The sequence below is a fragment of the Panthera uncia genome (genome assembly GCF_023721935.1).
Source record: "Panthera uncia isolate 11264 chromosome C1 unlocalized genomic scaffold, Puncia_PCG_1.0 HiC_scaffold_3, whole genome shotgun sequence".
Taxonomy (NCBI): Eukaryota; Metazoa; Chordata; class Mammalia; order Carnivora; family Felidae; genus Panthera; species Panthera uncia.
In genome coordinates this window covers 81,061,781-81,089,589 of record NW_026057584.1, presented here as the reverse complement: position 1 = coordinate 81,089,589, position 27,809 = coordinate 81,061,781, and the positions used below count along the sequence as shown (strand labels likewise).

At 33.9% G+C, this 27,809-nt stretch overlaps 1 pseudogene; it reads right to left on the bottom strand.

Annotated features, from left to right (window-relative positions):
- LOC125911415 (prefoldin subunit 5-like) lies at window positions 1-22,670 on the bottom strand (annotated as a pseudogene).
- Between the last annotated feature and the right edge of the window lie 5,139 nt (window positions 22,671-27,809).

Here is a 27,809-nt window from a genome sequence, read left to right as displayed (position 1 = left end):
TCAGGCTTTGGCAATAGCCTAAGTTGCCCCCAGGGCTGTGACCTGCTGAATCTTCTGGCTCATCATCTCCATGAGAGCCTGTTTCATGGCATGCTTCTACTGCAGAGCTGGCTGCACTTTCTCCATTTGCTTGGTGAAGAAATCTATCTTCCTCTTGAAAAAGTCCTTGTCATCTTCATTTTCGTTTTTTATGTAGTAGCCTGTTCCCACGTCAATGAGTACATGTTCCACATTATGTAGTTTCCCGGGGACATGCATAGGACTGGTCAGTGGGACGAGTAATTCTTTTCCCTCATTGTTCTTGTTCAGCATGTTTAGACAGTCTTTGGCTTCCACACACTTGGTCTGTACCACCTTGATCTGGGCATCTTGTCCTTGATCTGGACAAGAAATCCACTTTCGGGTCCAGTTGGTTCTTGAGCATTTCTAGCTGCAGCAGGTTCAGCTCAGTGATGTTAACGACTAGGCCGTGTTGGGAAGCAAGTTCATTTTTGTTCTAGATTATAATATAGCAGGTTTTTTTTTACACCTATCAGTAGTTTACCTTACATCAATTAGAGAATTTTAATCAAATTGTATTTGAACATTCTGTATACTTGTCTCTTTTCCAGCCGCTGGCCTGAAAATTCCTTGAAAGCAAGACCTGTCATTTATTTCTTAACTTTTTTCTACAGTAGCTGTCAAAGAGTTTGTACTCATCTGTTTGTTTGCTGAAAGAATAATGAATGAATGAGTAAATAAACATTATCACTTAAACTATATTGTTAAAAATTACATCATGAAATTTATTTATTTATTTATCTATTCATTTATTTATTTATTTTACTTATTTATTTGAGAGAGAGCACGAGCATGCAAGTTGGGGAGAGGCAGGGAGAGAGAGAGACTCTCAAGCAGGCTCCACACTCAGAGTCTGATGCAGGGCTCCATCCCCCAACCCTGGTATCATGACCTGAGCCAAAACCAAGAGCCAGCTCCTCAACCAACTGAGGCACCTAACTACCCCAATCAAAATTTATTTTCAATGTAAACTAATATTTAATACACATAATAGAGACATTCAAATGGTGTCACTGCTAGTAAGTGACCTGCTCATTTAATTTACTTTTAATTATGTGGAGAGAAAATGATTTGACAATAGAATGCAATAGTAAATCTAAAATTATGACATTTTAAATAATACTTGACTTTGTGGCCAAATGAGTTTTTAAATGTATGTTGAAAAGTAACTCTAAGCTACAGCATCAAAAGTAGGTGCCAGACTGCTTTTATGATCTCATCTTTTCGAGTTCTTTATCTTTTATGCTTTTGAAATGAGCTGTTTTTAATTTCTAATAAGAAAATTTGGGGGCACCTGGATGCCTCAGTTGGTTGAGCATCAGACTCTTGATCTCAGTGTGAGTCCTGATCTCAGGGTTGTGAGTTTGAGCCCGTGCTGGGCTCCATGCTGAGCCAGGAGCCTACTTAAAAAAAAAAAAATTGTGGGGGAAGGTGTCTTGGTAACTCATTCAGTTAAGCATCCAACTCTTAACTTCCGCTGAGATCATAATCTCATGGTTTGTGAGTTTGAACCCAGCATCAGGCTGTGCTCTGACAGTGTGGAGCCTGCTTGGGATTCTCTTTCTCTCTCTCTCTCTCTCTCTCTCTCTGTCTCAAAAATCAATAAATAAACCTAAAAAAAAAAGGCTATTTCGCTCAAGAAAATTTGGGATAGGATCATATTCTTTTGAATTTTGACTTTTTAAAAAGTATTTGAGACTTCTAGAAATTCCTTTTGATTAGATAAATGCAACTTACAGATTTGATGATGGTTGTCTGAAGGCAAATTTATAGGCTTCGTAGAAATTTTATGCTACTCATTAATTATATGTCACCAAAAGTTCTTTGTGCTTGCTATCTTTAACCATCAGTCTATGTGACAGTAAGTTTCAAAAGTAGGCCTGAGAGCTAAACAGTTTAAACTTGTATAATAATCACAGACACCATGATATCAAGGAGGTCATCCATATGAACAGCCTAGGGGCTTAGAGGGAAGCACACTTCTAAGGTTCCTAGGATAGTCATTCACTCATCTGCCTCGGATGCTCTTAAGGGGAAGAAATATTTAACTATGCAGTTATTATTTTTTATTACAAGTTTAAATAGATGTCATTATTGCCTGTAGCATTATGAACTCCTTGGAAAACTGTGATCTTTTAGGTCAGGGGTCACCAAACTTTTTCTGTGAAAAGTCAGTAGTAAATATTTTAGCCTTCACAGTCCAACATATCTCCAGCACTACTCAGCTCTGCTATTAAGGTGTGAAGGTAGCGTTAAGCAATACATTAACAGATGAGTATGGCTGTGTTCCAGCTGTAGTTATGGGCACTGGAATTTGAATTTTATATAATCTTCAGATGTCATAGAAAGTTTTTTGTTTTTGTTTTTGTTTTTGTTTTTTATGCTTTTAGACCATTTAGAAATGTAAATACCATTCTTGGCTCACAGGTCATACAAAAACAGGTGTCAGACCAGATTTGTTTTCTGGGCTGAAGTTTGCCAGCCTCTGCTCTAAATGGTTAAATCCACCAGTTGAGAAAATATGCTTTAAGTAATTCTTAAACTCCTCCACTACCAAGTCTTTCACACCATTCCAAAGTTCTTAGTAATTTGAGCATATGCTTGATGACAAAAGGTGTTCAATTTGTACCTGTTCATCTCAAGGAGGTATTAAGAGGTCATGTTGTAATATATGAAATCACTGAGATATGAAAATCACTGGTAAAGTGAAAAGTGTAACATAAATATGCCATTGCATTAGTGGTTGCACTTTTTATGTACTCTTACATATGATTTCTGACAGAGCTCCCTATGCTGATATACCCCTCTTAAAGATTAGAAATAGATTAAGGGTTGCACATAAATTTTCTCCAGGCATTTTGCCTCCATATTCTCACACTTTTAAGATACTTTTATCTTTTAACTACATAGATCTCTAGGTTCATTACTAATGGTACTGTAAAATGTTCAAATTATATTCCACATATTCTTTCTTATCACTACTCTGTGAGAGCAGAGACCGTTTTGTCCTTGCGTATCCCCAGGACTCAAAACAATGTCTGGAATGTATTTGAGTCTCATATATAGTGTCTGAGTTGAATTAGTAATTCAAATAATTCCATATGTTTACTTGATTTTTGTTATCAAAGGAATGTGGAAAGCCATATGTAAACAAAATGTTTTTTAATGCATAAAATAAAATACATAGAATTACAAAGAAAGATTGACTTTATTCAACTTTACTGAAATGTAGTTCTATTCACAGATAGCCCATGGTTCTTAATATACTGAAAGATTTTTAACTGGTTATCAGAAACACACAATCCGTAACTATAAATTGCAAAATTAATAAAATGTAAAACAATTGCAAACTTTATTTGGTCTCCTCGTTAAGAAATCTTTAGTCTGCATTTTTAAATTATAATAAAAACAATGTATTTTTAAAAAATCTATTCTGTTAAATTTCTTTTGGTTACAACAAGGAAAACAGGTTCTAATAAGCTTAGTCAAAAAACGTATTTTTCTGAGGAGGTACTGTCATGGAATTGACACGTGGGAAAGAAAGTAACAGGCGTAGCTCTGGTGATTTCAATTTTCTCCAGAGTAGGTCCATTGATGGTGGCTCCCAGTCATGTGTCCAGATTTCAAAATACCAGAAAGGAACCGGACTGATCCAGCTTGGATCACAGATGCATGCCTGAATTAGCCAAGGTCAGGGGTTGGAATCATGTACTAGAGATATTGGCACTGAGGTCCATTGTATGTTAGCAGAATGAGCTGGAAAGCCACCTCAAGAGGTATGTATGTAGACTTATTAATCTGCTTCTAGGAAATAGTACATTTCTTGTACTTAACTAATTTTTTAAGAAGAAACGTTTCACTGCAAGACAACTTTGTCTATTGACAATGAGACTACCTTTATAATTATGAATTTTAATATGTACCAAATCACCTGCTGCTATATTAATAAATGGCTTAATATCATATAATACAGCTAGTATAACGTAGTGGCACTATAGCTGAGGTGTTAAGAGTGTGGACCCTTGAGCGAGACTCTGCATGGCTTCATCTCTCATATCACTTAAGTAACTATAAAAGTTTGGACAAGTTACTCAGTCTCTGCCCATCATTTTTATTGTCTGTAAAAAAAAGCAGTTTATCAGTGAGCTTTTGCTGTAGTACCTATCATAATATCTCACTGGTATACTACCATAAGCTTTTAGTTTTTGCTCAGGAGACCGCAAGTAAGTTGAAGTAAGTATGATCAAGGCTGGGCTCAAATGGACATGGTTCCAAGTGGAGGATGGATTTAAGTCTGAGCCATATGTCGCTCATATTCCTTGGATCTAACTAAAGCATTTTTGTCTCAGAGTGAGAAGCAAGGTAATGGGCAGAAGTGCAACTGCACAAGCATATTTCAAGGTTCTGTTTGCATGATGTCTGCTGTTATCCCATTGGTCAAAGCAAGTCACATGGCTGAGTCCAAAGTCAAAGAGCAGAGAGGTACACATATACCTTCCATGCAGGTGTACTAGGGAAAGGGAGGAATGATCCAATATACCACAGGGGATAATATTACTACCTATCTGATGGAATTATTGTAAGTTGTAAAGAGCTTAGGATAGTGGCTGGCACAGAGTAAATGATCAATAAATACTTGCTATTATTGGGCATACTCTTATGAAGAAACTCACACAAAAGCTCAGGACTGTATATATGTGACATAAAATATATTTGACACAAATGGCATTTCATTGGCGTTGAGCAGACATGCTAAAATTTAATTTAAAACTGGTATCTATTTTTGTTATTGTGATCAGATGAGCAAGGTTATATATGTATCTTTCACACTGGTCAGCCAACTGTGATAGTCAGAGTGATTACTAGCTCAATTATTTAACTGTTAGTAGAATCATAGAACTACTAAAGACCACTGAGTTCTGTGCTCTTGTTTCACAGATAATGCATTCAGCCAAGAATCGTGAGATACCTAAATGAAAAAGAAAGAACTAGATGGATAAGGATGGATGTGTGAATGATAAATAGATAAGGAATTAACTAGAAAATGGGAATGCAAGGAAGATCAAACCTAGATCCCTAGAATTCTAGTAGAAAATTCTTGCCACTGTATCACACAACCCAGGTGTTGTTTCCTATAGTTTTATTGAAAGGCCATTTATCATATTTTTCTTCTGGTGAACCTTAAAAGAAGAAGTAATTTTAAGAAGCTTTTAAAATATGTTTTTTTACTATTCTTTCAATTGAGAAGAAATATATTCTTACAGGTTAGGATTTAGTTATAATGCAAAAAAACAAAAAACAAAAAACAAAAATCTCTGGTCTGGTGAGCATACTGGGTGGTCATTCCTTTGTGTTTCATGGAATACAAATATACAAGAGAGGCAGTAAACAAATTAATATATAGGATATTCCACAATCTCTTATGTGAAATTCCAAAATCAAAAAGCTCTGAAATTGAAGGTGTTTATAATTCATATTGTGGTAAAACCTGACATAATCTTAATTCATTTAATAGTGAAACTTGTATGAGGCTATTATCTTTTTTTAAAATCCCACTTAGAATGTGTAAATGTTTTGCTGTAAATATATTAACCTACTAGACTTCTCAGATACAGAAGGAGGAGCATGTTACCTAATTACAGTACATGTACCATATTACCTTTAAAAACTCAAATAATACTTAATTCTAAAATATATGTGGTTCCTATAAGGATTGTGTTGGGCTATATAACATCACAAATTATAAATACCATGAATGAAAATGAAGCAAATATAGGTATAAAGAATGGGGTCCTATTGGGAAGGAAGGGTGAGTGTTGGAGGTTGCTTGACTGGAGTAATAAGAGAAGGCATCTCTGAAGGGTGACTTTTTTGTTTGCTTGTTTGTTTGTTTGAGAGAGAGAGAGAGAGAGAGAGAGAGAGAACACAAGCCAAGTAGAGGGGCAGAGGGAGAGAGAGAATCCTAAGCAGGCTCCACACTCAGTGCTGAACTCAACATGGGGCTTAATCCCACAGCCTGAGCCGAAATCAAGAGTCAGATGCCCAGCAGACTGAGCCACCCAGGCGCCCTGGGAGGTGACTTTTGAGCAGATTCTTGAAACATGCAATGATGCTCTTAAGAGAAAAAGTGTTTCAGTTACTGGGAACAAACATTTGGCTATCTGGGGAAAGTGTTCCAGTCTAAGGGAAGACCAAGGTCAAATACAGAAACCAAAAGTGTGCTTAGCATATTTGAGGAAGAGCAAGAAGGCCACTAAGGCTGTAGAATACCAAGCAAGAAGAGAGTTATGAGATAGGCTGACAGGTAAACAGGGGCCAAATCATATAGCTCAGGAGAAGACTTTATCACAACTGTTACGGGAAATCTTTGGAGGGTTTTGATCAAGGCAGTATCTAAGATACAATTTTCTTTTTAAAAACATCACTCTTTTTCTCTGTGAATAATAAAAATAGCATTCTTTTGGAAAAATAAAGGATCCTAGCTCTGTTTGAAATTCAGAAATTTAATGGTAAAGTTTAATTTATTAATAAAATAGTATCTTAGTCATACTTTAATAAAATATTTCTTTGAGCAAATGCTGCACTATGAATTTATCTAAATATTACTAAATTATTGTGTTTTTTTGTTTGTTGTTTCCAGAATTTTCTGTAAGCATTAAGGCTGAGAAATTAGCTTGGTCGTGATAATGCTTTTCCCAATCTCCCTCTTCCAAAGATTATTCTCTTCTACCTGCTAAGAGACAACCAGAAGAAAGAGCCCTAAACTTGAAGTAATAAGAACTGTTTCTTCATACTAGCCTTGACACTAATTGACTGTAACTTTGCTTGAGTTGTTTAACCTCTTGGATTTTGGTTCCCTATAGTGCAAAGTATGGGGATTGGATCATCTGATTGACGTAGCTCTTTCTTGCTTGCAGTCATAAATTTAGCAACTTGTGTATAAGGCTAAAATTCTATGATTCTTAATGAGAACTCATAAACATCTCAAAGTGTCCTTAAATGTGAATCTAAAGAAATACACAATAACTGGCTATCTGTTCAAAATTGGTAAATTCACTCTTGTTTCCTTTTTAACAGGACCAAGGAAACAAATATCAGAAGCCAAGAGCACAGAATACTTTCTTTCATCAATCCATAGAACCCTGATACTTCTCTAATTCCATCACACACAAAGGAATGACCACCTTGGCAGATGGCCACAAAGGATGTCAACAATTCTTTGGAGGCAAGCAATGAAATATTTATACTATGAGCTTTCTGTTGTTAAGTATGTAGAAATAAGTAGTATTATCTTGCATTTTAATGGAAAAATAAAATGTTCTTTAATATAGCAATTTTATATATGAAGCATAGCTAATATAGCTATTTCTTATAGTTAAGCTATTTAAGTAACAGAAACTAAGCACCCATGTTTGAAAACAGTGCTATTTGTATCCATCTTGGACACATCTATCATCTAACTACAAATACTAAATAGTTTGGGGGATTATAATTATTTTTTATTTGGTTGGAATGATCCATACCGTTTATGAAATTTTTTTGTTTCATTCCAGCATTTTTTCTTACTTATTTTTAACAACTATTCTGAAGTGCTCCAAAATCTTGGAAAGTCATCCCTTTACATTCCTCACAGCTTTATATTTTGTGAGAATCCTGCATCAAAAGAACTCATGGAACTTTTAGTTCCTTTCTCAGCAGCTCTTATTGTTCTTGGAAGAGTAGTCAGCCAAGGATTGTGGACCACAGTGCCGTCTTCAAAATTGAAATTAATTACATTACCAGTTAAAGGGAAAGTTTGCTTGGAAATAAATTGACTGTATTTTAAAGAAAAAAAGTATAAATATAAGGAATCTGCCTTTGCCACCTTCATGAAATATGAAACCTTAAGTAGATGAATATGAAATGAAATAAAAAATAAACTCATAAAAATTTAAGTAGAATGCACTAAAATTGAATTTTTCAAAGGATTTTATACAAACAAAGAAACTGTAGATATGCTCAGAATTTTTTATTTAGTACTAATTCAACTCATAGGCCTGAGGTCATCTAGCAAACGAGTCTGCTTTTTAAGTTGTACATAGAGGAACACTTTCTAAGTAAAGGAGGACATAAATGTTTAAAAAGTCCAGCGTAGAGCTTCTGAGTTTTCTTTCAGTAACTAGAGTCAGAATTAATTCTTGATTTCCTGTTGGGGAAAATTTCATCTAATTACATTCACACTATTCTGCAACTTTTTGGACAGCAAATCCTGATCACCAAAGAAAGGAAAAAGCAGCTGTGTTGCCCTTGCCTCTACAGTTTTAAGAATAGCATTATTATGTAGTCACTGGGCTTAGAGAACCAAGAGTGGCTATCCACTGGCTGCCTTCTGGCAGAGACACACCTAACCCATTCTGAACTGCTGGCAATGTGTGCTTTCTGTTCCTAAGGATCTTCAAAGAAATAGTTTCCACTGCTTCCTTTAGCAAACCAATCTAGTAGAACAGCTCTCAGGGATAGGAAGTTCATATGACCCTCTCTATACACTTTCAGTGGTTGTTTCTAAAACTTGTTTTCTTAGAATTATACTTTAATCATGATTTAAAACTTTCATAGTTTGATACAATCCACTTAACTATTTTAAGAAAATACTTAAAACTGACCATTGCTAAATTAGTAGGAATAGTTTCCATAAACACTGATTCTCCATAAGCAGTCTATTTTTGTCAAATTTTCCCTAATATTTCCTTTTTTGACTTATTCACATATCATATTCTATCTAAGTTTTTCTTTAACCACAGCAATATATCTTTTTTTAAAAAATATTTATTTATTTATTTATTTATTTATTTATTTATTTATTTTGAGAGAGAGAGAATGGGAACAGGGGGTAGGGGTAGAGAGAGAATCTCAGGCAGGCTCTGTGCTATCAGAGGTACCCCAGGGCCTCCCAAGTACCCCAAAAGCAACATATCTTCTGTCAGATAGCTCTAATTTATATTTCTTCCACCTTATACTAAAAAACAGTCATTTGTTCTCTTTGAATCACATTCTATTTATGACCATGTCATTAATAAGCCACAGATATTTATAATTCTAATCAAAAGTGCTGTTTAATTTTTTTTGCCATATTTTAAGGCTTATTTGAATATTATAGTTGTAAAAACTTTTAGTACCTAGAAAGACAATTAGAGCATAGCAGGTATAACTTATGAGTCCCCTATATAATAAGCCAAATTCAAAGAACATAGTAACACTAACTAATTAACCACCACTCTGCCACACCTACCATGCTGTGTGACCATAGACAAATTATTGGTTCTCTTTGACCCACAATTTGTAAATTTTTAAAATTTGAATGGTAATATAATTTCAAGAATTAAATGAGATAGGTGATGTAGTTAAAAATCTTAGGTATTTAGCACTTGCCGTAGCTCATAATTCAATAAATAGGCGATATAGTTATTCTCCTTTTTTAAAATGATTGGAAACAGACTTCCTCATGGTAAGCTCAACTCTTACAAAAGAAATAGTTTATTTGCCCATTATACCCATGCCAAATTTGTTTTACACCATTATGTTGTTGTACTGGAACTAAATTTTGTTTACTGAAATTTCCCAACAAGCAGTTTATGTTTAAACATGTGAAAATGCAATTTATCAAAAAATCACTGTTTAAAATCATAGTTGTTAGGAAAAATGATTGTTAACCTTTGGGTCTCATGAAAACTATACATTCCAAACTTTGTAAGTAATTTTACTAGGGTACTCATCAACTCACTGCCTGCTCTAAAATTTTAACTTTATATCAACCACTATTATTTGCAGAAATATTCCATGTGCAAGGCAGAGTGGTTTGAAGAATTTTCTTCTTGGGATTAAGTATCTTTTATGTATACATTGATCAGGTGCTTAGTCTGAGAAACTGATATTTCCACTAGAAAAATAAAAGTAAACAGGCAGTTTGGATCTTTTATTAGTTTCCTAGGTCTGCTGTAACAAATTACCACAAACTGGGTGGTTTAAATTTTGAAAAACATTATTTTCTCACAGTTCTTGAAGCTGAAAGTCCAAAATCAAGTTCTCTGCAGGACCATGATCTTTTAAAGACTGTAGGGAAGAATCTGTTACATGCCTTTCTCTTAGCTTTTGGTGTTGCCTAACAATCTTGGCATTCTTCCATTTATGCTCATTACATCAATCTCTGCTTCCCTTATCACATGGTTTTCTCCATATGTTTCTATGTCTTTTCTCCTCTTCTTATAAGGCCACAGTCAGACTATAACCCACCCTATATCAGCATGACTCCTCTTAACTTGATTACATCTGCAAAGACCCTATGTGCCAACAAAGTCACATTCAAGGGTCAAGGATTAAGATTTAAACATATTTTGGGAGAGGTAACACAACTCAAACAATAATACTGTCATATATTTTTTTGAACTGAGAATAAAGTTAGGGAAGAAAAATTGATTGTAAAAACAAGAGAATTTCCTTTTCCTAGGAAAGAGGTTGTTTCACTTGTGACAAGATACACTCTATTAGTAGATGTACATATTTTGCTTACAATGATTTGGTAGTACCATTTCTTGAACATAGATGTTTCTTGATAATACCTTTGCCCAGCTACTCTTTAGCTCTATAATTTAAAGTTATAAAACAATATCTATCATTTTGTTGGTTTACTTGAGCTCAGAGTTCAAATATTAGTTTTACAGTTTTATGATTGAGGCTTGTATCCATACATCAACAAATGAGATTCCCTAAAGACTTTAGAGATGGCATCATATTTGCATTTATAATTGTACTGGTAGTTATATTTGTAAATGAATTGAGTTAGTTTTTCCTTTGCTAATCATGATTCAAACCAGAGCTACTTTTTATTTTCATGGGTAAGAAATTAACTTTGAATTCAAATTAAGAAACATTGTTGATCTTTCAAAATGAACATAGCCACTATATGTTTTTAACATTAATTCTATAGCCTATTCTAATAAAGCTAATTCTAGTGAAGTCTTTCTAATATATAATTCAGTATGTGGTATATATATCATCAGTACATTTTTATCTTCTTTATGGCCATTTCCCATATATTTAAATAATTATCACAAACTTTTCATATAATACAACTTACACAAGATGTACCCTCTTATTTCAGAACTTCAATAAGAAAATTTTCTGTGTGTCTTCTTATCTTTGAGCTTCTAAAAAGGAAGGGAAGTAAAGCATTATAAACTGTTATGGGAGTGAAGAAAGATGAAGTAGGAAGATCCTAAGCTCACTTTATCTTATGGCTACAAGCTATATAATACCCGCTTCAGTGTAAATAGCCCAGAAAATGACCCAAAGACTGGCAGAACAGACTCTCCACAAGAAATAGAAAGAGGCCATATAGGGTAGGAGTTGTGGTCAAGAGCCAAACTGACCCAGAGGACTTTCTGCAGGAGGGAAGGACACCAAGGGCATGGATAGAGGAAAGAAAAAGACCCTCACCCCAGGCATGAGAACCCACCTAGAAAAGACAAATCTCCGTAACATTTGGCTTTGAAAACTTGTGGGGCATAATTTGTGAGTTCTTACAATCACTGGGGCTTAACACCTGGAACTTTAAAAATCAGTAAGCTCAGCTACAGGAAAGCTGGAAGGACAAGAGGAAATTGAATCCCCAACCTTAAAGAGACAGCACATCCGCTGAAGGGACTGTCTTTTTTCCATTGGGATATTCTTTCCTGATTTGTTGAAGATTAGTTGGCCATACGTGTGTGGGTCCATTTATGGGTTCTTTATTCTATTCCATTTATCTATGTGTCTGTTTTTGTGCCAGTACCATACTGTCTTGATGATTACAGCTCTGTAATACAGTTTGAAGTCTGGAATTGTGATGCCTCCAACTTTGATCTTCTTTTTCAACATTACTTTGGCTATTCAAAGTCTTTTCTGGTTCCATACAAATTTTAGAATTGTTTGTTCTCTATGAAGAATGTTGGTGTTATTTTGATAGGGATGTCATTGAAAGTGTAGATTGCTTTGGGAGATGTAGACATTTTAATAATATTTGTTCTTTCAATTCATGAATTCAATTCAATTCAATTTTTGTCTTTAATTTCTTTCAGAAGCTTTCTATAGTTTTCAACATACAGATCTTTTACCTCTTTTGTTAGGTTTATTACTAGGTATTTTATGGTTGTTAATGCAACTGTAAATGGGATCAATTCCTTGATTTCTCTTTCTGCTGCTTCGTTATTGGTATAGAGACATGCATCCAATTTCTGTACATTGTTTGTATATCCTGCAACTTTGCTGAATTCATATATCAGTTCTAGTAGTTTTTTGGTGGAGTCTTGCAGGTTTTCCATGTAAAATATGTTATCTGTGAAAAGTGAAAGTTTGACTTCTTCATTGCCAATGTGGATGCTTTTATTTCTTTTTGTTGTCTGATTGCTGAAGCTAGGAGTTCCAGTATTGTGTTGAACAACAGTGGTAAGAGTAGACATCCCTGCCCATAATAGGCAAAGAGAGCCATTGCAGACCACTGAACTGAAAGCAAATGCAGCTCAGCCACAACAGTAGGGCACACAAAACACACACAGGAGATACCCCTGAAACACCAGGTTTTGGTGAGCAGGGGACATTGCATTGCAGGTTACTATAAGACCTCTTCTTTATAATGCCACTACTTGCAAGAGCAGGAGATGTAGCTGACTTTTCCTGTCACATAAAAACAGATCAGAGAGTTAGACAAAATGAAGAGACAGAGGAATATGTTCCAAATGAAAGAATAGGACAAAATCACAGCAAAAGACCTAAATGAAATGTAGGTAAGTAATATACCTAATAGAGAATTTAAAGTAGAGGTCATAAAGATACTCACTAGACTTGAGAAAATAATGGAGGACCTCAGTGAGACTCTTAAAAAAGAATAGAAAACATAAAAAAGAACCAAATAGAGATGAAGAACTCAACACCTGAAATTAAAAATCACTAGAGGGAATAATTAGTAGACTAGAGGAGGCAGAAAAATGGGCCAGTAACCTGGAGGACAGAGTAATGGAAAGCAATCAAGCTGAACAGGAAAGAGGAAAAAAATAAAAAATGAAAATAGATTGAGAGAACATAATGACACCATCAAGTATGATAACATTCATATTATAGAGCTCCTAGAATAAGAAGAGAGTAAAAAGTAGGCAGAAAATGTTTTTGGAGAAATAATAGCTGAAAACTTCCCAAATCTGAAGAAGGAAATAGAAATCCAGATTCAGGAGGCACAGAGAGTCCCCAACAAAATCAACCCAAAGATGTCCACACCAAGTCACATAGTAATTAAAATGCCAAGATAATGAGAGAATTTCAAAAATAGCAAGAGGAAAGAAAACATTTACATACAAGGGAAACCCCTTAAGGCTACCAGCTGATTTTTGAGCAAAAACTTTTCAAATCAGAAGGGACTGGCCTTATATAGTCAAAGTGCTAAAAGGAAAAAAAAAACTTCAATCAGGAATCCTCTATCCAGCAAAGCTATCATTCAGAATGGGTGAGTTTCCCAGACAAACAAAAGTTAAAGGAATTCATCACCACTAGACAAGACTTACAAGGAATGTTAAAAGAGACTCTTCGAGTGGAAAAGAGACCATAAGCAGGAGGAATAAAAGTAGAAAGCACAAAAGCAGTAAAATTAAATATATCTATAAATATCAGTCAAAGGATTCACAAAATAAAAGAATGTTAAGTGTGACACCATGTACCTTAGACATGGGGGGAGAGGAGTTAAAATTTAGTGGTTTAAAAAAAAATTTTTTTTACATGTTATTTATTTTTGAGAGAGAGAGAGAGACAGAACACAAGTTGGGGAGGGGCAGAGAGGCAGGGAGACACAGAATCCAAAGCAGGCTCCAGGCTCTGAGCTGTCAGCACAGAGCCCGACACAGGGCTCGAACCCATGAACCGTGAGATCATGACCTGAGCCGAAGTCAGTTGCTTAACCGACTGAGCCACCCAGGCATCCCTAAAATTTAGTGGTTTTAAAATGAGTTTAAGCATAAGTGACCATAAAGAACTTATCAAACTCAACACCCAAAAAACAAATAATCCAATGAAGAAATGGTTAAAAGACATGAATAGACACTTCTCCAAAGAAGACATCCAAACAACACATGCAAAAATGCTCAACATCACTCATCATCAGGGAAATACAAATCAAAACCACAATGAGATACCACCTTACACCTGTCAGAATGGCTAACATTAACAACCCAGGCAACAACAGATGTTGGTGAGGATGTGGAGAAAGAGGATCTCTTTTGCATTGCTGGTGGGAATGCAAGCTGGTGCAGTCACTCTGGAAAACAGTATGGAGGTTCCTCAAAAAATTAAAAATAGAACTACCCTACGACCCAGCAATTGCACTACTAGGCATTTATCCACAGGATACAAGTGTGCTGTTTCGAAGGGACACATGCACCCCCATGTTTAGAGCAGCACTATCAACAATAGCCAAAGTATAGAAAGAGCCCAAATGTCCATCGATGGATGAATGGATAAAGAAGATGTGGTATATATACATGATGGAGTATTACTCGGCAATCAAAAAGAATGAAACCTTGCCATTTGCAGCTATGTGGATGGAACTGGAGGTTATTACGCTAAGTGATACTAGTCAGTCAGAGAAAGACAAAAATCATATGACTTCACTCATATGAGGACTTTAAGAGACAAAACAGATGAACCAAAGGGAAGGGAAACAAAAAATAATATAAAAACAGGGAGGGGGACAAAACATAAGAGACTCATAAATATGGAGAACAAACTGAGAGTTACTGGAAGGATTGTGGGAAGGGGGATGGGCTAAATGGGTAAAGGGCACTAAGGAATCTACTCCTGAAATCGTCGCACTATATGCTAACTAATTTAGATGTAAATTTTAAAAAATAAAAAATAAAACAAGTTTTTAAAAAAAAGCAGTTTAATAACTTTAAAAAAAACATAAGTGACCATCAACTTAATATAGACTGCTATATGCATAAAATGTCATATGTAAATCTAATGGTAACCACAAATCAAAAATGGATAATAAATAGGTAAAAAATAAATAAAAGAATCTAAGTATATCACTAAAGAAAGCCAGCAACCTGTGAAAGAAAAGAGCAAGAGAGGAAAGGAAAAAAGAACTACAAAAGCAATTATAAAACAAGGAATAAACTGACAGTAAGTACATACATATCAATAATTAGTTTGAATGTAAGTGGACTAAGCACTCCAATCAAAAGACCTAGGATGACAGAATGGATTAAAAAGCAAGACTTATATATATGCTGCCTACAAGAGACTCATTTCAGACCTAAAGACACAAGTAGTTTGAAAGTAAAGGGATGGAAAAGCAATTATCATGCAAATGGAAATGAAAAGAAAGCTGGGATAGCAATACTTGTATCAGACAAAATAAAATTTAAAACAAAGACTGTAACAGGAAACAAAAAAGGACACTATATAATCATAAAGGGAACAATCCAACAAGAAAATGTAACAATTGTAAATATATATGCACCCAACAGAGAGCACCCAAATGCATAAAGCAGCCAATAACAAACATAAAAGAAGTAATCAATAGTAATACAATAATAGTAGAGGACTTTGACACCCTACTTATGTCAATGGATAGATCATCCAAAAGAAAATCTGCAAGGAGACAGTGACTTTTAATGGCACATTGGATCAGATGTTTCTAACAGATAAACTCAGAGCATTCCATCCTAAAACAGTGGAATACACATTCTTTTCAAGTGTACTTGGGACATTCTCCAGAATAGATCATATGTTAGGCCACAAAGCAAGTCTCAACAGATTCAAAAAGATTGGAGTCCAGCATGCATCTTTTCCACTCTCAGTGCTATGAAACTAGAAATCAACCTCAAGAAAAAATCTGTAAAGACCAAAAATATATGGAGGTTAAATACCACACTAGTAAACCATGAATGGGTCAAGCAAGAAATCAAAGAGGAAATTAAAAAAATACATGGATACAAATGAAAATGAATCTTGAAAATGCAGCAAAATCTGTTCTAGGAGGGAAGTTTATAGCAATACAGGGCTATCTGTAAGCACAAAAATCTCAAATAAACAACATAACCTTACACCTAAAAGAACTAGAAACAGAAAAATAAACAAAACCCAACACCCAAAGGAAGGAAATAATAAAGATTACAGCTGAAATAAATGAAACAAAAAACAAAAAACAAACAAACAAAAACCAGTAGAACAGACCGATGAAACTCATAACTAATTCTTTAGAAAAATCAACAAAATTGATAACCGTTAGCCAATATCATCAAAAACTAGAGAGGATGCAAACAAAATCAGAAATGAAAAAGGAGAAATAACAAGCAACACCACAGATTTACAAAGAATTATAAGAGAATATTATGAGACATTATACACCAACAAATTGGACAACCTAGAAGAAATGGATAAATTCCTAGAAATATATGAACTCCCAACACTAAATCAGGAAGAAATAGAAAATTTAAACAGACCAATTACCAACCATAAAATTCAATCAGTAATAAAAAAAAGAAAAGTTAAAAAAACCCCAAACAAACCAAAGTTCAGGACCATACGGCTTCATATGTGAATTCTACCAAACATTTACAGAAGAGTTAATACCTATTCCTCTCAAACTATTCCAAAAAAATAGATGAGGAAGGATAGCTTCCAAATTCATTCTATGAGACCAGCTTTACCCAGATAACCAAACCCATATAAAGTCACTACCAAAACAAACAAGTAAACAACAAACAAACAAAAAAACCCTACAAGCTAATATCCCTAATGAACATAGATGCAAAAATCCTCAACAAAGTATTAGCAAACAGAATCCAGCAATACATTTTAAAAAGCATTCACCAGAAGTGGGATTTATTCCTGGGATACAAGAGTAGTTCAATATTCACAAATCAATTAACATGATATGTCACATTAACAAGAGAAAGGATTAAAATCATATGATTATTTCAATAGATGCAGAAAAAACGCTTGACAAAGTATAACATCCATTCATGATAAAAACCCTTAAGAAAATAGGTTTAGAGTAAACATACCTTAATATAATAAAGGCTATATATAAAAGAACCACATGCTCAATAGTGAAAAACTAAGAGCTTTTGCCCTAAGATGAGGAAGATGTCCACTGTCACCACTTTTATTCAACATAGTACTAGAAGCCCTAGCAACAGAAATCAGAAAAACAAAAAGAAATAACAGTCTTCTAAATTGGTAAGGAAGAAGTAGAACTTTCACTATTTGCAGATAACATAACAGTATATGTAGAAAAACTACTAGAACATATAAATGAATTCAGTAATCAACATACAGAAATCCACTGCATTTCTTTTTTAGTTTTTTTAATGTTTATTTATTTTTGAGAGAAAAGAGGCAGAGCGTGAGCTGGGCAGGGGCAGAGAGAGAGGGAGACACAGACTACAAAGCAGGCTTCAGGCTCTGAGCTGTCAGCACAGAGCCCAATGCGGGGCTCAAACTCACGAACCACGAGATCATGACCTGAGCCAAAGTCAGACACTTAACCCACTGAGCCACCCAGGGGCCCCTCCACTGCATCTCTATACACTAAAAATGAAGCAACAAAAGAGAAGTTAAGAAAACTATACCATTTTCAACTACAGCAAAAATAATAAAATACCTAGGAATAAATTTAGCCAACAAAGTAAGAGACCTGTACTCTGAGAACTACAAAACACTGAGGAGAGAAATTGAAGATGACACAAGGAAATGGAAATATATTCCATGCTCATGGATTGAAAGAACAAATATTGCAAAAATGTCCATACTAACCAAAGCAATCTATAGATTTAATGCAATCCCTATCAAAATACCAACTGCATTTTTTACAGAATTGGAACAAATAATCTGAAAATTTGTATGGAACCACAAAAAAAGCCTGAAGAGCCAAAGGAATCTTGAAAAAGAACAAAACTAGAGGCATCACAATCCCAGACTTTAATATATAACAGCTATAGTAATCAAAACAATATGGTACTGGCACAAAAATAGACATTGATCAATGGAACAGAACAGAAAACCCAGTAATAAACCCATGATTATATGGTGAATTAATCTTTGATCGAGGAGGAAAGAATATGCAATGAGAAAAAGTCTCTTCAACAAATGGTTTTGGGAAAACTGGACAACTACATGCAAAAGAATGAGACTGGACCACTTTCTTACACCATTCACAAAAATAAACTCAAAATGGATTAAAGACTTAAATGTGATACCTGAAATCATAAAAATCCTAGAAGAGAGGTTAGGCAGTAATTTTTCTGACATTAGCCTTAGCAACATTTTTCTAGATATGTGTCCTTAAGGAAAGAAAACAAAACAAAAATAAACTATTATAACTTTATTAAAATAAAAAGCTCTGCACAGCAAAGAAAACAACAAAACTAAAAGATAGCCTACTGAATGGGAGAAGATAATTGCATATGACATATCATATCCAATAAAGAGTTAGTATCCAAAATATATTAAGAGCTAATACAACTCAACACTCCAAAAACAAATAATCCAGTTGAAAATTGGGCCAAAGATATTAACAGACATTTCTCCAAAGAAGACATCCAGATGGCCAACAGCACATGAAAAGATGCTCAACATCACTCACCATCAGGGAAATGCAAATCAAAACCACAAGGAGATATCACCTTACACCTGTCAGAATCACTAAAATCAAAAACACAAGAAACAAGTGTTGGCAAGGATGTGAAGAAAAAGAAATACTCTTGGGGCTCCTGGATGGCTCAGTCCATTAAGCATCTGACTTTGGCTCAGATCATGATGTTGCAGTCCATGAGTTTGAGCCCCACATTGGGCTCTGCATTTACAGCTCAGAGCCTGGAGCCTGCTTCAGATTCTGTGTCTCCCTTTCTCTCTGCCCCTCCCCTGTTCATTCTCTCTCTCTCTCTCTCTCTCTCTCTCTCTCTCTCCCCCCCATCGCCTCTCTCTCTCTCTCAAAGATGAATAAAGATTAAAAAAAAAGAAATACTTTTGCAGTGTTGGTGGGAATGCAGACTGATGCAACCACTAGGGAAATCAGTATGTAGTTTCCTTAAAAAATTAAAAATAGAGTTATTATATAATCCAGTAATTCCACTACTGGGTATTCACACAAAGAATACAAAAATACTAATTCAAAGGAATACATGCACCTTGATGTTTATAGCAGTATTATCTATAATAGCCAAATTATGAAAGCAACTCAAGTGTCCATGCATAGATGAATGGATAAAGAAGATATAGTGTATATATGCAATGGAATATTACTCAGCCATAGCAAAGAATGAAATCATCGTTTGCAACCTGAATGGAGCTAGAGAGTATAATGCTTTGTGAAATAAGTCAGTCAGAGAAAGACAAATACCATATGATTTCACTCATATGTGGAATTTAAGAAACAAAAGCAATAAAGAAAAAAGAGAGAATAAAATAGATTCTTAACTATAGACAACAAATTGATGGTTACCGGAAGGAAGGTGGGTGGGAGAATGGGTAAAATAGGTGAAGACAATTCAGAGTACACTTATTATGATGAGCACTAAATAAGTGTAGAATTTTTGAATCACTATATTGCACAACTGAAACTAATACTGTACATTAATTATATTGGAATTAATATTTTTAAAAATATAAAAGATAAAAAACAAAAATTCTTGAATTGAGGCCCTTTTGTTTTTTCTTTGTTACATGAAATACATAAAATTTCTGAAACATACTCTTCTTTCAGGTAAAACCTGCTTCACATTATTATTTGCATATAATAGGTACTCAATAAATGTTTATGAAGTGAATGAAGGAAATTGTAATTAGCCCCTCTACTTCTAGACGGCATCCAGAAAGAATGATATTGAAAGTAAGGAAGTTCTGAAGCTAATTCAGTTATACACCTTTCACATTAAATATCTTCTTTAAATTTGGTATAGGAGATAAACAGACAGAAACCAGAGAGCTTGAAATGCTGCAGAGTGGAGATATGTTCTTTATTTCCCAGAATTTTTCAGTAAACTGAAGGACTTACGGCTTTGGTTTATATTTTTATCTCATTTTCCAAATGAATGTTGAAACTCCGGGGAAAGAAAACAAAGTACAAGATTAAATGAGCAGTTGACTATTTAAGGAATGGAGTTTGATTTTCTAAACTTTGGATCAAATTACTACAGTAGCAGTTCACCACCCTGACTATGCTTCACCATAACCTGGAGAACTTTTAAAAATGTAGGTGTTTTAGCCCTATCTCTACTGGTTAATTTCAATTCTGGTAATTACTACCTGTGTGACTGAGCATTATTTATTCCATAGAATTGGATTCTGTAGAAGTGGAAATGATACAAAAGTATTGGACGTCTGGATAAGAATGTGCCTCACAGAAATTGAAATCATAGTATCTACTTAGAGGTGTGCTGATCTAATTAGTAAAACTTTGAACTGAAAAGTAAGGAATTTGAAGACATAAATTAGCACATAAAACAATAAGGACTTTATAGTTTGATAGACATTAGTAAGAGTGAAGTAAATACCCCGAATTACTGGTAACATACCTAGGGAAAACATTAGGGCATTGTGCTTTTGCCCTCAAATGTCTATATTCCAAGGCCCAACGTATATCTGAGACTGAAATGGACTGATTTCTTTTATGGAGGACTTAATATCAATAGCATGTTCCTGGTGAGAGTGAATGAGCTTACATGCTAGAAGTATGACAGTGATAGTTATGGTGGGGAGTAATAGGATAGGGGCGACTTATGGAATTCTTACAGTTTTAGAAAACTTCTAGGGCCCTCTCTAACCTGCTCTATCCAATCTGCTATGTTTGTAAGTAATTGACAGTTCTTCTGTTACATGTATTTATCCATCTATACATTCAGAAAGCTTTTATGTGTCAGACACCATACTAGTAGATACAATTTGTGGATGTGAAGAAACATAGAACATAATAGATTTGATAATCACTACAGTAAAGTATCATGGAAGCAATTGAGTAATTGCATTTCATTTATACATGAATTGGTTATTTGTATTACCACTTAGGCGTTAACCAAAATACATGAAATAGGAATTCCAGTGTACTTAATTGTTCAGAAAGAAGTTGCGTTATGATTATTAGAAAAAGTTTCGTCTTGATCCAGGATGTTTGAGGAGAAACTTCTTGAAAACTCTATATGATATGCTATAGGCAGTATCTCAAATTACTAAAGGCTAAGACTCGGATCGTAATGTTAATTACTATCATTGTTCCTTGCCTGTATGCTCATTTACTGAGTCTACAACTGATCAAGTTGCTTTTGATACAGCTATTGCTTGTTAATAGCCAGAATCTTGGGGAGAGAGGCCAGTTTCCTGGAATAAAAACTGCTGCGGATAGAGAAACAGCATCCATAAGAGAAAGGTCTGAGAGTGTAATGGGCTTTGGAGGACGGGACTCCATTGATTTGGCGCCTCAGCGGGAGTGAAGGGAAAGGAATTTCTGGAGAAAACTCTGTGGTTCTGACTTGAAAGAAGCAAAATGAAAACAACAATAATTATTTTCTTTCTTCTGCTGTGTACTTCAAAAACAATTTGAGAAGAAAAAAAGTCCTTAAGTAAAATTGAGTTTACATTTATATTTAGATAACTTCCCTTATTCCAGAATTTTACTGCTTTTTGTTTTACTGGATTTTAGTAAATCACTACCTGTTTTGAAATGTTTAAACTCCATAATAGAATTCAGTATGTAATACTGTCAGTTGTGGAAAGAGGGACCACAGAAATTTTAATGTGTGTTGGTTTAAACAATCAGCATATTACGGTAAGTTTCTTCAGAAGGAATATGTTGTGTTAGGTTTTGCTTTTGAATTATTAAAGCAATACATACTCATGATTTTTAAAATAAGAAACAAATAATGTGAAAAAGCATAAAATAAAAAGTAAAATTTGAAACTATCCTATTTCTACTTTCCACAAGTAACTTGTATTAACTTATTTTATGTATCATTTCAGAAATCCTCTGAAGGATTTCTTTATGTGTGTACATACATTTAACACACACATATATATGCACACTTATACATAGGCATATACTGTATATGCTTTCTTTTACATAAATGCAGCATATCCATTTTTCTTTACTAATGGCCTTTCCTTTATCTCTTATTGAATTCTAAGAATTCTTGGTACACTAATAAAATGTACCTTTTCTCATGTATTTCACACCTTTTCCTACAGTTTAATTTGCACTCGACTTGATTTGTGGTAGTTTCTTTTTTCCCATACTGAAATTTTAAGTTTTGGTTTAGTCAAATAATCGGTCTTTTCTCTTATAGCTTCTTTAGATTATGTCCAAGAGTATAACACCATTTTTTCTTTCCTACTCTTATGGATTAATTTTTGTTGAGAAACTTTATTATAGCAGTTTTAGGTTTATAGTAAAGCTGAAACATATCGAGTTTTCCCATAGGCCCACAGCCTCCAAACATTCATAGCCTCCTCCTTATTAATTTCCCCACCACAGTGGTACATTTGTTACAATTGATAAACCTACATTGATACATCATTATTACCTAAAGTCTCCAGTTTACCTTAGGGTTCACCATCGGTGTACATCTTATGGATTTGGACAAATTTATAAAGGCATGTACCCACTATCATGATATCATGCACAGTAGTTTCACTGCCTTAAAAATCCTCTATACTCTGCCTATTCATCCTCCCCTCCAATTTTTTTTTAAATAAAGTTTTTATATTATATTTAAATCTTTAAATAACCTGGAATTTTCTTAGTGTCCCAGCGGCTCTTACTGATTAATCATTTTTTATTTTATTTTTATTTTTTTGGTATTGACTAATCTTTTTTTTTAAAGTCACCTTTATCATATGTATATTGGATTAAAATCTTATGTATATTGGAATATATTTCAGGATTTTCTGGTATACATTTTCTATTTGTCTATTTCTTCTCTAGTATAAAAGTCCTTAATTACTGTATCTTCACAGTGTTTTTATACTCTGGAAGGACTGGTCTCCTCTTTACTCCTCTTTTTTTTTTTTTCTTTTCAAAATATTTGTAGATAATGACATGTTTTTTGATGAACTTTGGTGTCAGCTTTCAAGTTCTCAAAATAAAAAATCTTACTGGTATTTTAATGAGAATCTTATTAAAAGACTAATTTAGGCAGAATAACGAGTCTTTGAATAATGGTTATATCTGTCCTGAAAACAGATTACATTATAGATATCCGGATTGTTTTATTCTGAGTTACTTATTATTTTTGTGATTTTCATATTAAATGAGTTTGTTACTAGTTTTTATTTTATAATTGGGCATGTCATATATATATAGGAGAATCATTGACTTCCATATACTAATTATGTAATTAGCTACCTTTCTAAATTCCTTTTAGGGGGTTTTCTGTTGACTTTCTTGGGTTTCTCAAATATACATGCATGTTATCATGGAAATACGGATACAATTATCTCTTCCTTTCCTCCCACCTAAGTTTATTGAGTTGACATATAACATTGTATAAGTTTAAGGTGTACAATATGATGATTTGATATAAGTATGTATTGCAGATGAATACCACAATAAGTTTAGTTAGCACATCCATCACTTCATATAGCTCCTGTGTGTGTGTGTGTGTGTGTGTGTGTGTGTGTGTGTGTGTGTTTGTGGAGAGAAGGTTTAAGATCTGCTCTCCTAGCAACTTTCAGGTATACAATATAGTATTGTTAACTATAGTCACCATGCTGTGCATTAGATCCCCAGAACTTACTCATCTTATAACTGGAAGTTTGTACCCTTTGACCACCCTCACCCATTTCTTCCACCTCAGCAGCCACCAATCTACTTTCTGTTTCTATGAGTTCATTTTTATTTTAGATTCCACATATAAGTAAGATCATACAGTTTTTGTTTTTCTCTGACTTATTTCATTTAACATCATATTCTCAAGTTTCATCCCTGTAGTCACAAATGGCAGGGTTTCCTTCTTTGTATGGATGAATATTTCATGTTATAAACACACACACATGCATGTACACATCAGATCACATTTTCTTTATCCATTGATAGACACAGGTTGTTTCTATGTCTTGGCTATTGTAAACAATGCTTCAGTGAATATGGGGATGCAGATATCTCTTTGAGATAGTGATGTTATTTTCTTCAGATATACGCCCAGAAGTGGAATTGCTAGGTCATATGGTAGTTCTATTTTTCATATTTTGAAGACCCCCCCATACTGTTTTTCATAATGGCTGTACCAATTTATATTCCTGCCAGCCGTGCTCAAGAGTTCTTTTTTCTCCACATCCTTACCAGCATTTACTATCTCTTGTATTTTTGATAATACCTATTTTAACAGGTGTGAAGTGGTATCTCATTGTGGTTTTTGATTTGCATTTTCCTGATGATTATTGATGTTGGGCTCTTTTTATGTACCTTTGACCATACCTTTGGTATTTACTTGGGAAAAATGTCTATTTATTTTCTTTGCCATTTTTAAAATTGGATAATTTGGTTTTTTGCTGTTGAGTTGTAGGAGTTTCTTACATATTTTGGATATTAACCCCTTAACAGGTATATGATTTGCAAATATTTTCTTCTGTTCCATAAGTTGCCTTTTCATTTTGTTGATTTTCTTTTTTTCGCAGTGTAGAAGCATGTTTAATGTAGTCCCACTGGTTTAATTTTTCTTTGTTCTTGTGCTTTTGATGTCATATCAAAAACATCATTGCCAAGAGCAAGGTCAAGAAGTTTTTTCCTATTTCTAGTAGTTTTATGGTTTCAGCTCTTACATTTAAGCATTAAATTCAAGTTAATTTTTCTGAGTGGTATAAGATAAGGGTCCACTTTTGTTATTTTGCATGTGAATATCCAGTTTTTCCAACACCATTTATTGGAAAGAGTATCCTTTCCCCACTGAATTTTCTTGGCTCCTTCCTTGTCGGTTTGGGGCCTTGTTGACCATATATATGGGTTTATTTCTGGGTTCTATATTTGATTCCATTGGTCTTTGTGTCTGCTTTTATGCCAATACCATATTATTGATTCCTTTAGATTTGTAGTATAGTTTGGAATCAGGAAGCATGATGTCTCTAGCTTTGTTCTTTCTCAGGGTTGCTTTGGCTATTAGGGGTCTTTTGTGATTCCATAAGAATTTTAAGATTTTTTCTATCTATAAAAAAAAAATACTACTGGAATTTTGATAGGGATTGCACTGAATCTATAGATGACTTTTGGTAGTATGGACATTTTAATGATACTAATTCTTCTAATCTATGACATGAGATATCATTTCACTTATTTTTGTCTTCTTCACTTTCTTTTATCAGTGTCGTACGATTTTCATTGTACAGGTCTTTCACCTCCTTGGTTAAAGGTATTCCTAAGTATTTTATTGTTTTTGATGCTACTGTGAATGAGATTGTTTTCTTTATTTCTTTTTCAGGTTGTTCATTGTTATTGTATAGAAATGCAACTGATTTTTATATATTGATTTTGTTCCTAAAACTTTACTGAATTCATTTATTAGTTATAACAGTTTTTTGATGGAGACTTTAGGCTTTTTGGTGTATAAGATCATATCATCTGCAAACAGGGAAATTTTGACTTCTTCCTTTCTGATTTGGATGACTTTTATTTCTTTCTCTTGCCTAGCTGCTCTAGTTAGCATTCCCGGTATTTTGTTTAAAAGGAATGGTGAGAGTGGACTTTCTTGTCTTGCTCCTGATCTTATAGGAGAGAGAAGATTTCGATTTTTCACCATTATATATGATGTTAAACTTGGGCTTCTTATACAGGGTTTTATTATGTTGAGATTTTTGTTGAGGGTTTTTATCATGAAAGTATGTTGGAACTTGTCAAATGCTTCTTTTGCATCTATTTAGATTGTATGATTTTGATCTACATGCTGTTATTATGATATTTCACATTTATTGATTTGCATGTATTGAACCATCTTTGCATCCTAGGGATCTGTCCCACGTGATCATAGTGAAGACCTTTTTAATGTGCTGTTGAATTCAGTTTGCTAATATTTTGTTGAAATTTTTGTCTGTATATTCATTAGGTATATTGACCTGTAGTTTTCTTTTACTATAGTATCCTTATCTGCCTTTGTAGTAGGATAATTCTGGCCTTGTAAAAATTAACTTAGAAGTCTTGTCTCCTCTTAATTTTTTTGGAAATGTTTGAGATGGTTTGGTATTCTTTAAATGTTTGGTGGAATTCACCAGTGAAACTATCAAGTCCTGGGTTTTTGTTTGTTTTAAAATTTTTGATTACTGAATTAATCTTACTCATTGGTCTATTTGAGTTTTCTCTTTCTTTATGATTTAGTCTTGGTAGGTTGTATATTTCTAGGAATGTATTCATTTTTCTAGATTGTCTAATTTATTGGCATATTATTGTTCATAGTAGGTCTGTTATTATCCTTTATATTTCTGTGGTTTCTGTTGTAACGTCTTCTCTTTCATTTATAATCTTATTTAGAGTCCTTTCTTTTGCTTAGTCTGGCTAAGGGTTTGTCAATTTTGTTTATTTTTTCAAAGAACCAAGTCTTAGCTTTGTTAATCCTTTGTTTCCTTATTCTTTCATTTATTTCAGCTCTAATTTTTATTATTTCCTTCATTATGCGAATTTTGGACTTAGTTTGGTCTTTTTCTAGTTCTTTGAGATGTAATATTAGGTTGTTTATTTGAGATCTATTTTCTTTGTGTATGCATTTATAAACCTTACTGTTAGAACTGCTTGTTGCTATATCCCATACATTTTGGTATGTTGTGTTTCCATTTTCATTTGTTTCAAGATATTGTTTAAATTTCTCTTTTGATTTCCTTGCTCCATTGCTTGTTCAGGAGTATACACTTTAATTTCAATATATTTGTGTATTTTTCAGCTTTCCTCCTATTATGATTTCTAATTCCATTCCATTGTGATAGAAAGCACACTTGCTATAATTTCTATATTCTTGAATTTTTTGAGAATTGTTTTGTAGCCTAATACATGATCAGTCCTCAAAAATGTTCCGTACATGCTTGGAAAGAATATATATTTTTCTGTTAATTGGATGGGGTGTTCTATAGTTGTCTGTTAGGTCCATTTGATCTATAGTATTGTTCAAATCCACTATTTTCTTATTAAGTCTCTATCTGAATTTATCCATTATTAAGGGTAGTGCCTCTTCCTTTCTAATATTTATATCTCTATTTCTTTCTTCTACCTAATTAGATCGTATATCCAGAACAATATTAATTTAATTATTTTAACTTTTTTCGAACCTATAAATACTTTTCCCACTATAGATATGACACACACTATTATAGCTCTCATAGCTCTGAGTAAAGGAAAAATAGGTTCAGTAAAACTTTGATTTGCAAGCATAATTTGCTCCAGAAACATGCTTGTAATCCAGAGCACTTGTATATCAAAGCGAATTTCAAGAACCATTGGCTCAGCTGTGATCATGTGGCGTTCGGCGACATGTACTACTTGTATTGCAGGACATCACTGTTTATCAAGTTAAAATTTATTAGAAATATTTTCTCATCTTGCAGAACACTCACAGAATAAATTACTCACAATCCAAGGTTTTACTAATTGCAAATCAAAAAATTCTTTAAAAAGTGAAATAGGACTGAATGAACAGTTGAATTTCTAGAGTTACATGAATTATAAGAATCAGTTCTCTGATGACAGAATTAAATTTTCTTTTTTCCTGTGGCAACTCTAA